The 13,079-nt window shown below is 34.1% G+C and overlaps 1 protein-coding gene across 3 annotated transcripts in view; it reads left to right on the forward strand.

The window, feature by feature from the left end:
• LOC136040261 (ADP-ribosylation factor-like protein 4C) overlaps positions 1-11,842 on the forward strand; it is a 60,846-nt gene extending 49,004 nt beyond the window's left edge. For all 3 annotated transcript variants that reach the window (XM_065724484.1, XM_065724483.1, XM_065724485.1), the window contains exon 3: positions 411-11,842. The gene's annotated coding sequence lies outside the window, so the exon portion shown is untranslated. The remainder of the gene's footprint in view (positions 1-410) is intronic.
• The last annotated feature ends 1,237 nt before the right edge of the window (positions 11,843-13,079 follow it).

Consider the following 13,079-nt stretch of genomic DNA (forward strand, 5'->3'; position numbering starts at 1 on the left):
AATGCAGTCTCAACAATGTGTTTTGGAAACCCTATTTGTGAAAATTTTAAGTTGTGTTGACCCCGGAAACAAAATAGTGTATTTGAACAGTAGGCTTTAAGTTGTGTTGACCCTTGAAACAAAATAGTTTACTTTAAATCTAGGCTTTAATTTGTGTAGGCTTTTAAGTTGTGTTAACCCCCGAAACAAAATAGTGTATTTGAACAGTCGACTAATCTGTTAGTAGATTGACCGATTGAGCATCTGAAACCTTGGTGTGTGTATTTTATAACAATCGACGTTTAAAAGCACATTGTATATCTTCTTACATTAATTTTTTTTGTATTAATTAAATAATTTTTACATTAATTATATTATTCATTTATTTTATACTAATTATGAATTTACTTTATATTGATTTTTTTTTCTAGGCGATACTCGAGGTTTTATCTGGGCTTCGATTTTGCTCGTCAGCTGGATTCTACTTAGAAGTCGTAAAAAGGAAGGAATGAAAATCAAAAGGTTGAATCTTAAACGCTCATTTTCTTTGCAAGCGTCTTCTAGTCCATTGTCATTTAACAAAAAAGTTGGAGGTTGCCGAGGGCTGTATCCATGGGGGCGATAGTTTGCCCCTCCCCCTCTCCCACCCGGAATTTCTGTCCGATTCGAAGTAATAAAGTATAGCCTGGATATGGCCATTAGGTTGCCCAATTGTTTATAAACAACAAATGATTTCTTATGTTTACAAGACTGCGAATGGACATGATGTACATTTCCTTGGCCATAGGGGCTGTCCGTGTCAAACTGTGTTTCAATTTTTAACGTGTATGACCAAATGTTTTATGTCAAGGTTAGTGTTTCCTGTCAAACATGCGATTTTGTGACAAGCAGTAGTTTGCATCAATTGGACATGACCTTTCGCGGAGTGAGAATTGTGATATTACTTAGACTTTGTATTAAAGAATGCTGTAAGCTTGCTTAAAAATTGAAAAATCTTCATTTTTTCAACTATTTTCAGTATTTTCATCTCAAAAGCTCATAAAGTAAATTTCAAAGATGCAATTTATGAAGGGGAATCTCAGCTATCAAATGGTAGCAAAAATAACGTATTTCATTCAAATGCTGAAACTGTAAAACTGCAGGAAAATAACGTAACAACAACTTGCACAGGTAAGGCCATATCTAGGATTTGTGTTCGGTGGGGGAGGGGGTACAAGAAACATCGAAAACGCATCAAAAATGTGTTCTGATGCATTAGCATTTTTATTACGTTTTCACGAGTCGGGCAAAAATTATATATTTTCCATCTATTCTGTCACTCCTCTTTGTATTTTCTCACGCTAAACTGAAAGAAACCAAAGAAAATTAAACGGTTTTATAATGCATCAATGAATGAACAACTTGAGTGGTAGTGGGTATATTATTTTAAATCCTGACCGGCATTAAGCCTCTGATTTTCCTTTTAAATCAATCTATTGATTCTTAGAATTTTGTTAGAGCTCATACCATATGACCTCTTGGCTCTTAGCTCTTCTTGCCTCGTCACAAGTGCCATAGAAGCTCTTAGCTCTTGTTTTTATTTGAAATGTTGTGCTCCTGAAATTTCTTCCCCAAGGGCAAGTGCCCCCTCTCCCCCCTAAAACCCTCTCTATACGAGCCATGTCTTGGTGGCGAGGAAGTGCCAGTCACCAGTATCCAATGGAAAGCGAAGCTGGCTTATAATACCACCTAGTTTCGCGAATAACGGCTGGAAAAGCAAGGAATATAAAAATTGGCCACGCTTTCATTGTCATAATTAATTTTTCTCAAGAAACTAGCGTCAACAATGAGGTCTAAGTAAGGATTTTGCAAGGTTTCTATAAATACCATTCTTTTCTTGAAGTTATTGATTACAAAATAAAATAAAGCTGAAATTGGACATTCCGTTGAAGTCATGAGCGTAATAATTTTAATTCAGCACTCAAACTTACTAGCCAAAAACACTTTCGGGCCTTTTCCGTTACACCTATCCCACCGCATTTGGAGTCTACACTGGGTAGCCGTTTTTACAACCGATCAAATAATGGAAAGAACAGCAGACAAATATGACGTTAGGGTTGTATATGTGACCATGGGGGGGGGTACTTTGTCAGAATAATAACTATTTTGTTGAAATGGGGCGTAAAATAAGGAGCCTAATAATGTCATTTTTATTATGTGTTAATTTGGTCTACAGCCTAGGGGGCGAGGGTGAACTGTCATAAATGCGACTTAACCATCAAAAAGAGCATAACATTTGCAATCTAAAATGCATCTCTAATAGCGACGAGTAAACGGCTAATAATACATTTAAATGGGGGTAGGGGGCTTGAACCCCCTGAAATGTTTGTCCAAATCGTAAAAATGTAACAAAATTAATATAGCATTTTTCTGATGCGTTTTAATATTTTTTGACCCCCCCCCCCCAAAAAAAAAAATCCTGGATACGTTCTTGAATAGTGTTTAAGTTTTCACTTGTCCAATTTAAACAATCAGGACTCATTGTCACTACCATGAATTTGTTTAATGTGTTTTATTTCAAAAACTCAGCATACAATGGCTCGAGTTGTAGCTACATGGAATCTCATTATGCAATGCGTTGAGTCAGTCAATTTGTAATCTAATGATGTAATATGCCTCTGGTTTAGTGTTTCGTTGTTGCTTGTACGATATTTCGGATGAGAAATTTGCTTTTCATTTCTCAGACAAACCGTTTTCCTTAGTCCTGATAAACGGGGAACTTGGAAATTTATTGGGAGCGACATTCTTTTTAATTGAAGACGTGGAGAATTGCTTTAGAGAATGTTATTCCTTTTAGTTTTCTGAACATTTATTTATTTTTCGACTTTAAATTGATAATATATTGATTTACGTCAGATATTATTCGAAAGATTTTTCATTTGTTTCAGTGTCTTAGCTTAATTTACAAATTTTGAAAAGCGTCCAGAAAAAGAACGCTTCAATAAAAAATGCTTTGACTACTCAAAAAAATTGAACCCACGTGATAATACTGGCTGGCTTCCACGCTTTACAAAGTAAAACTATCTTGTTATCTGAACCCACATGATAATACTGACTTGCTTCTACGCTTTACAAAGTAAAACTATCTTGTTATCTTCCTTGTTGGTAAGGAAGGATTAGAGGCGGTTTAGGGGGCACTTGTCCTGGGTGCAGAAATTTTAGGGGTGCAAAATTCCAAATGAATAATCTAACGGTTATAATCATTTATAATTCTGAAACTTTTGTTTATAAAAATAAAGTACATGACGCAGTTGGCTGTAAAAATAAGCAAATTGAACTTGAAATTTTATTTTCCCGTATCTTCATCCCCGTTCTTAACGAGAAAATTATTACAAGAGGGTTGATGATTTTCCAGAGGCTAAAGTAAGAAAATTCCAACGTAAATAAATAGAAAATATTGTTGATCAATGAAGCTTTTGTTAATAAATGAAAATTTTAATAAAATGTGGCCTCACATTTTTTGGAAGACATGGGGATGCTAATAAAGATTTTTCCCCGGGCGCAAGAGATACCAGAAACGCCACTGGGGATGATAATAGTATGTTTCTTGGGGGGAAAACACAAAAATAGGGTATTTGCGTTCGGCTATTCGTAATTCTTCATGGGTTATGGGATAAACTCGGGCTGAAGCCAGTGTTGTATCTTTGGTCACAAATTCTCATCGTAGGATTTGCTAAAATATAGCTACCACAACAATTAGCGTTTTACTTCTCGGCCAATTTAAGCGTAAAATCTTATTGCGCAGTTTTTTCTGTTCTAATCTTGAAGAGGCAGCTAAAAAACTAATTCTTGAAGTTATTTTTCGTAGACTTTATAAGGTTCAAACCGACAGGCTACCCATATCCATCACCCTGTGTATCTGGGTATTCCAAGTGTGACGAACAGTTCTGCCACGCTTGGTACGTGTCACCTGGTGTAAATGATTTCTGAGAGCGGGTTGCAGATAACCTCTCGGTTAAAGCAGAGACAGTTTGCTACATCGAATTAATTACCATAACGCATAATTGCGAACATTTCCATCATCAGATAACGGTTATAAAAGCATTATTCAAGTGAGGGTATGGTCAAAAATTTTGAACAGCACAAGTTTAGGCCAAATTTTCTGAAACTTGCAAGAGGGGATTTTTTTTTCGAACTGTCTGAGAGAATTCTCTCAGACTTCACCTCGACATAGAAGTATGCCATATCTAGACAATATTATTATTATTTATAATTACATAAATATTATAATTACATAATGATATGTCATTATTATTATTTAGGATGGAAAATCGGATGAGTTCATTCATATGCTCAGGTGTGTATTTAATAATCAAATTTTTCGCATTAATATTTCAGTTCCGCTATATTTATAACTGAATCACTGGAGCAAAGAACATAGTCAACCATAAAAACAGTTTTGTCTTTCCACTCAGATAAGTAACTTATGTTAGTATAGTCCATCTTAGTAAAGATTTGTTTTGTGTATAAAAAATAGTTACGTTAATTTAGCAGTAATCACGGGTGAATCGTGATAAATTTTGACATGAGAGGGAGGGTGCTTAAAAAAGAAATTCGTATACGCAAATATACAGATATGCGTACATTATCTTGTGCTCGTTTTCAACGAGCTTTCGTTTTCAAAATTCAGTTTCTTTATCCAGTGCTATAAATGCATTTTCATATAATCGCTTTTACATGTAATGGTGGTAATTGACGTGTTTACACTTCCGGGATAATTGCCGAAAAATATTTGCAAAGTTTTACTTACAGGGGATCAACTGAGCGTTTCTCCCATGTTGATCTTTCGTTTAAGAGCAGCTGGTAAAAACTATTGGTATATCTATATATATATAAATAAGTTGTCTGTGTGTGTGTGTGTCGAGTGACGTCATGTTTGTGTGTCGACTGACGTCATGTTTGTCGACTGACGTCATTATAAGGATTGAGCTGTTATTATAAGGGAATCAATCCATTATAAGGATTGAACTATTGGTATATTTTATATAATTAGTAAATGTCTGTAACACCCAGCCAATTGCAAATCTAAAACTAGTGAATGACGTAATGTTTATTAAACGGGTAACAGTTTCTGCAGGGTAGTTTTATGCTCAGTTTATTTCCGGTAGTCAAAGGAAGTGTACGTTTTTTATACCCGAAGGCTAGCCAGCATTGCGTATAGTTTAATGAGATCAGTAGGTTTCATTGAAAGTTAACGAATTTTAGGCGTAGTCTGTTTTTTGTGTGATTTAGGAACGTGCTGATTCGGGGAAGGGGGCAAAATTTTTCCTCCAGTCCTTATAAAAGAGTATATTCCAAGGCAAGACCGTATTCAAGGGGTAGGGAGTTCCCCTTCGAAATATTTGTCTGACTCGTAAAAATTTAAATAAAAGCACGTTTTTTAAAGTCCCCCCCCCAACAAAAATCCTGGATAAGGCCTTGGGCCAAAGTATCTCAAAAATGAAATTGTAGGCTGTGAACTTCGATGAATAAGGACTGGATCACCGTAAATTCATTGAGATCCTTAAATCCAACTATGATTGGCATCAAAATATGATTAAATAAATATTAGTCATTTAATTTATGTCAATGATTAGATCCAAAAATAGAATTAATTGTACTCATTATTCTTATTCAATTTGTTTTTAAGACTCAATAAAATTATGTATGACAGTGAGTCTACAAGCCTTTTCTGCATTTTTTTTTTCAAATTCAGAGCTTGATACCGAAAGATACAAATATACCGCAACCCGACCCAACACATTAGTAACGGTCGTCTATTCGTGGGAATATAAATTATTGTGGCTTGCTTGTAAATTAAGAATACGAATGACAATTAAGTCAATTAGAAACGCATCTTTTGCTTTTATTAAAAGGTATAATCTTGGGGGGGGGGGGCTTTTTTGTCGCAAGTTGTAATAGTAAATTTGATAATATGTAGATGCGGAAAGTTGATCCTGTTGCCTCTTTATATGTGTTTTATGTGTTTGCCTCTGTATAATACACAGTATAGAGATGATAATATTCCACAACCCGATACACGAACACAACCGATTACATTTGTTGTAACAGTTGTGGGTACTTGTGTATTATTCTTAACCCACTCAATAAGTGAAGTTAGGTTCTTTCGTGAAACAAACTACGATGCAGGTACATTTTAATGAAATATTTTGTATATATAGAGGTGATTAGGTTATGTTAAGTTGAATTTTTGCACCCCTCCCTCAACCCCTTAATGTGCAAATATATAACCCAAACTTCTGATAAAATTAATGAAATAAAACAAAATATTATGAAAATATAATACTTTATTAGGAAAATTGTAAGATTACAACTTAGAATTATGTACCCAGAACGCAGAAATGTCGTTAAGAACGTAAAATTCTTGTTCAGACACTATCTTCTATCACTATGCGTAGCAAACTAAATTGAGTTGTGTCTTTGTGGCCATGAAACCGGATTTTCTCAGCAAAATTCTTGAGTGTGTTCTGAACTGAATTGAATCAGTTGAATAATGAACAAGTACCAAATATCTAATTAAAATGTACCTGCATGGTAGTTTGTTTCACGAAAGAACCTAACTTCACTTATTGAGTGTGTTCTGAATAATACACAAGTATCCAGTTGTGTATTAGTGGAAATATAAACTACTGCTCACTTGTAAATTATGTTAATTGAAATTAATTATACTAATTAAAAATGAAGCTTATGCCTTATTGAAAAGGCATAATCTTGGGCTGGTGGGTGGTGGGGTGTCTTTTGTTTCAAGTTCCAGTGGTAAATTTGGTATTATTTAGTTTCTGGAAGTTAATCAGCTATCTATATGTGATTTAAACACATTTTTTATAATTGATTAGCTAAATTTGTCTGTTTACATACAGTTTAGTATAATGATATAAATATAAATAAAGATATATAAATACATATATAATAAATATAGTTTAATGCAATAAATGAATATAATAAAAAGATATAACTGTAAATAAAGATATATAAATTATAAAGATGTTATTATTAAAGATTAACGTTAAGAACGATTATGTTAATTCAATATGAACCTTTTGTCGTATTGGAAAGGTATAATCATGGGTTGGAGGGGTGTGGTATCTTTTGTCACAAATTCTGATGCTAAAGTTTCTTAAAATACAGCCGAGAGGTCGTCCACTTCCCATAAAAGGGTTTACATCTTGGAGCGGCACAGTTCCGCAAGGCGTGGCACAGTTCACTCAATGCTTGACAAATTTCAGCCACACTTGGCACATGCCATTCGGTGTATGTAGTTTCTGAAAGTCGATGCCCCTTTTGTTTGTTGCGGATGAAATGATTTGAGCTTTTTGCTTCCTAAACATGTTATCTCTTTCCATAAGGTCTCTGCTTTGGCAGCATTTGAGCATCGCCTGATATAACCGTTTAAATACACTGAACGACAGTATTTAATAACGGTCGTATATATTCGTGGAAATGTAAATTGCTGATTGTTCGCAAATTAATAACTGGTTTGACTATCTTATTAATTAGGAAAGAGTCGTTTGCATTAATGAAACGGAATTATTCTGAGTTGGAGGAGGGGGGCTTGATTAGCTTTTTTCACTTTTTAATTGTTTCCTTTGTATAAAATGGCCTACTCATTTGCACAACACAACTCGGCCTACTCATTTGCACAACACAACTCGGCCTACTCATTTGCACAACACAACTCGGCCTACTCATTTGCAACGGTCATTATATTCGCGGGATTCTAAATTACTGCTTGGTTGTAAATTAAGATTTTGATTGATGATCATGGTAATTAAAAACGAATCCTTTGTTCTAATGAAACTGTTATTGTTTCTCAATTAAAATTCCTTTTGGAATTTTATAGGTACGATGGTATATTAGCCTACCTAGAAAACTAGAAGTAATTTAAATTTGTGTGGGTTATTTTTGATAAGCTGCAGTGGCGTCAATTCACGAGCCAGGGGTGGGGTGGAATGGGGGGGGGAAAATGTATTTTTGAAATCTAGGGGCTTTTGTTTCTTCTCTAGTTTTTCAATTGAATACTTTAAAAATACATTTTCCGATAAAAAAAAAAACACAAAAAGGCATTCTCAAAATTTAGGGGGATGGGAAATATGGAGATGACGACGGATGCCCCCCTCGAGACTAAAGCTGAAAAAAAGAGAAATAAAAATCAAGACGGAACAACAAGCATTTGATACCTCTCTTCGCCCCGAGAGGGTCCGAAGAACCCCTATTTGAAAATCAAAAATAAGTTAGCATAAAATATGCTTTCTCCAATTTTGACACCTTTCTCCCCTGCCCCTCAGGAAAAGTCCCTGCAAATAATAATTACGAAAATACTCCAAATTATAATGGTTGTTTTTTGAGGATTCATTTTTTCATGATGTTATTAGTTTTTTTTTTACAACTTTTTCAAGTAACCTCGAAGCTTAATTTCGAAACTATGTTTGTTGTCGAAAATGTTGAAATAGTCCATATAAATGTAAGACGAATATCGAGCAATAACCTTTTATTTTGTAAAAATACGGATAAGTTCCTGGTTGCAAATATCAATTTTTTGCTACAAGGGGTCGCCTGGTGTAGTTCTTAGAGTGCAAAATTTCCGTTGATACCAGTGGTCAATTGGGCCAAGCACCTACATAGGTTTTTTTGGGAGGAGTCCAAAAAAACAGCTTTTTACTTAATAATTTGGATAAAAAGTGCCCATAAACTTTGGGGTTTGGGAGAATTGTCCCCAAAACCTCCCCCTGGCTACGTCGTTGCCTTGGACTACAAAGAAAGTAGTGATAGGTTTTTTTGGGAGGAGTCCAAAAAAACAGCTTTTTACTTAATAATTTGGATAAAAAGTGCCCATAAACTTTGGGTTTTGGGAGAATTGTCCCCAAAACCTCCCCCTGGCTACGTCGTTGCCTTGGACTACAAAGAAAGTAGTGATAGGTTTTTTTGGGAGGAGTCCAAAAAAACAGCTTTTTACTTAATAATTTGGATAAAAAGTGCCCATAAACTTTGGGGTTTGGGAGAATTGTCCCCAAAACCTCCCCCTGGCTACGTCGTTGCCTTGGACTACAAAGAAAGTAGTGATAGGTTTTGCGACAATAGTATCCTGTTGCATATGTACTAAGGGACGATCATCATATTTTTCATCCCACCAATCATTTAGTTTCGTGTTTTTGGCAAGAAATGAGGAATTTTTTGTCAGTTATGAAACTCAATTCAAAATGCCTCTTAGGCAATATCTTGAAAGCCGCAAATTACATATTATTATGCATCGCTGGATTTTAATTATGTGGTTTGGTTGCTTCAGGTATTTGATTTGAATCAGAATATGGAACATAGTTTGCATTTATGGAATTTTTGTCCTTCGGTTGCTGAAATTTACTTTCGTTGTCTGAAATAAAAGAAAAAATTTGGATGGGTGCAAAAATGAGAGGTGTCAGTTTTGTCCTGTGGCCCAGTGATCAAAATACAAAAATGAGAGGTGTCAGTTTTGTCCTGTGGCCCAGTGGTCAAAATACAAAAATGAGACGTGTTAGTTTTGTCCTGTGGCCCAGTGGTCAAAATACAAAAGGTACATTTCTAGGCTTGCAATTTGCCCCTGGGCGATACATTGTAGAATGTATCGTAGTGATAGGGGTTGCAGTAGATTGGTGCACTGGATTTAGGATCCTTTGTCCGAGAGGGCGAGGGTTCGAATCCTAGTGTACCCAATTATTTGGTTTGGGACGGGGGTCAGTGGCGTGACTCAGTAAGCTTTGCCAGAGTCGACCCAGCTCTAAATGGGTACCTGGAGGAATCTGGGGAAGGTAAACAGGATTGGTGTGCAAAAAGCAGATGGCTGGCCCTCATCTCCCCATTGTACTTCCTGGCTGAAGGGCCTTGAGACGGAGATCAGCACCGCCGGTTCGGACCTTAAGGGTCTAGTGCCGCATCCTTTACGTTTTTTTTTTTTTACATTGTAGGATTATAATTTTTTGTACTGTTTTTTCAGTCCGTGCGGTTACCTTGATTCTGAAACTGCTGTTCTTGCATTTTATATTGACGCATAAGAACTGTATTGGGTGTGCTGCCGAAACCTTCAAGGGGATCTAAGATTTGGGAGTATCTAAGATTTTTTTCTCTTGAGGAGAGGGGGGTGAAGTTAATTTGTGGGTAACAAGTATTTTCTGGAGGTAAAAACAGGCAGGCTTTATTAAGGTTATGGGGAGTTTTCAAACATCGAGGGATTTTAGGAAACTGGCCTTGACAAGATTATCATAACAAATCACGCTGTTTTGGGGTTTGAGGCCCGGCGGTAGCAATACCATTATTCATTTGTCGGGGGATCTAATGCCACCAGGAAAATATTGTTTTACCCTAATATCCAGGATTTGCATTAATTTCTTTAAGACTTTAGATGTGTTAACAGTCCAACGAGGGGGATGGGCCATATGTAGTGTTCCAGGGAGAAAAGTGTCAGTTGCAAGGGCGTACTCAGGATTTTGCTGGGGGGGTATATATCTTTTAACGCATTCAAAGTGTTTTGTATGTAGTTTTGTCACTTTTTTACGAGTCGGACCATTTTTTTGGCGGGGGGGGGGGGCTAAAAACTCATACCCCCCACCTGAATACGGCCTTGACCAGTTGTTACCAGAGCGTACATTTATATTATTTAATTTACTTTTATCCTCATTTTATCCCCATTTCTGATATAGTCTGTATGCACAGTTTTAATGGTAGCTTTCAGAATATCTTTTAATGAATTTTGGATGAGAGACCGCCTCGAAGTAGATAACTGGGACTGAATCTTTGGTATCAGTGTACTTACAACAGAGAGGTGGTCTGCTCTCCGCCACTCGATGGCAATTGTTCTGCTGGGCATGGCATTGTTCTGTCACCTGTTTGGCACGTCACTTGATATAAACGATTTTTTATGACTACTTTTGTACTTTGAATAGAAAAAAATTATATGGAGTTTCTGAAAAAATAGTTAAATTGGTATTAGTTTAAAAAGGTTAAGATCCAAAAAATCAGGAGGTATATTATTTGTTTATTTTTCAGTAAGCACGATCACGTAATTTCCTGAAAAAATTACGTTAACGTTGAAAAAGAAATTTTCAATTTCTCTTCAATTTTTGTCAGATAATTTATCAATTAAAATCTTCATCTTTCGTTTGTTGTTTATAACCCACTCTCAGTAAGCAGAAGCTTCAGTAAGTAAGTAAGAATAAGAGTTCAGTAAGAGCACTGGTTGGTCTCTTAAGACCAAATATGAGACGGAATATATCGTTTTGTGTTGTTTCAATTTTTGCATCTGGGTCTTTGCACGAGCACTATAAACAATCAGCCTGTAAACGTTGAAAAAGTCACGTTAACGTTCCACAATCACGTAACGTTCCTGTCACAGGAAGAATGGAAAATAAATCGGTCATAAGAAAATCCAATAAGACAGTACCTGTGGAATGACAGCCTGTCGGTAACATGCACATCAAATTATTGAATTCCCGCTTGTAAATGAGTCCCCCTACCCTAATTTCAAGTTTAATACCCGCTGGCAGTGCATCAAATGTGATGAATATGACTGAAAATTCGCAGCCCCTTCAAATAAATCGCGTGGAGGGGAGGGGTTAAATTTACCTAAAATTCTGTGTTTTACGTTACCCACCGTTGGTTTGTGTGTTTAATTGAGTTTGTGTATATTGCCTTCTTTTTCCCTGCCTTTTCTACCTCTTGATGTTGAAGTAGCATTTCAGAGTTTGTGATATTTTCAGTTGAATTCCTTTTTTTAAGGTAGTAGTACGTTTCTTTAAAGAGTTGAAAGGATATTGTTATGTGATTAAATGTCTATAAATAAATTGTTATTGCATTATTTTTTTGAATTTTTTTTACTTTTTAGAACATTTTTAGGCAGTCAAAAAGGTTAGCGTCAGTTCAATAAAATTTCAGAACACACACACACACACACACACACACACACACACACACACACACACACATATATATATATATATATATATATATATATATATATATATATATATATATATATATATATATATATATATATATATATATATATATATATATATATATATATATATATATATATATATATATATATATATCTATATATATATATATATATATATATATATATATATATATATATATATATATATATATATATATATATATATATATATCTATATATATAAAAATAAGTTGTCTGTGTGTGGATCTGTGGATGGATCAGGTGACGTCATGTTTGTCCGCATATGACGTCTGAATTATTTCACACTAATACAAAAGAAGAAAAAAACTAAAAAAGGTAAAAACTACAAAAAAAACTAAAAAGAAAAAAAACTAAAAAAGCTTAAAAAACTAAAAAAAAACTAAAAAAAGGTAAAAATCTAATAACTAAAAAAAAACTGAAAAAAATAAAAAAATGCAAAAACTACAAAAAAAATAAAAACTAATAAAAAAACTAAAAAAGCTAAAAAACTAAAAAAAAACTAAAAAAAGGTAAAAAACTAAAAAAAACTAAAAACTAAAAAAGAAAAAAACTAAAAAAAAGGAAAAAACTGAAAAATAAAAGAGAAAAAGAAAACTAAAAAAATATGAATAAATATATATAAAAATAAGTTGTTTGTGGGTTATGTCTGTCTGTCTGTCTGTCGAGTGACGTCGTGTTTGTCCGCATATGACGTCTGAATTATTTCACACTAATACAAAAGAAGAAAAAAAACTAAAAAAGGTAAAAACTACAAAAAAAACTAAAAAGAAAAAAAACTAAAAAAGCTAAAAAACTAAAAAAAACTAAAAAAAGGTAAAAAACTAAAAACTAAAAAAAAACTGAAAAAACTAAAAAAAGGCAAAAACTAAAAAAAAAACTAAAAACTAATAAAAAAACTAAAAAAGCTAAAAAACTAAAAAAACTAAAAAAACTAAAAAAAGGTAAAAAACAAAAAAAAACTAAAAACTAAAAAAGAAAAAACTAAAAAAAAGGAAAAAACTGAAAAATAAGAGAAAAAGAAAACTAAAAAAATATTAATAAATATAAAAAATATAAATATAAATATAATATAAATTAGCAATCAACAAAGCAC

This window comes from Artemia franciscana, chromosome 20 (assembly GCF_032884065.1).
Source record: "Artemia franciscana chromosome 20, ASM3288406v1, whole genome shotgun sequence".
NCBI classification, from domain to species: Eukaryota; Metazoa; Arthropoda; class Branchiopoda; order Anostraca; family Artemiidae; genus Artemia; species Artemia franciscana.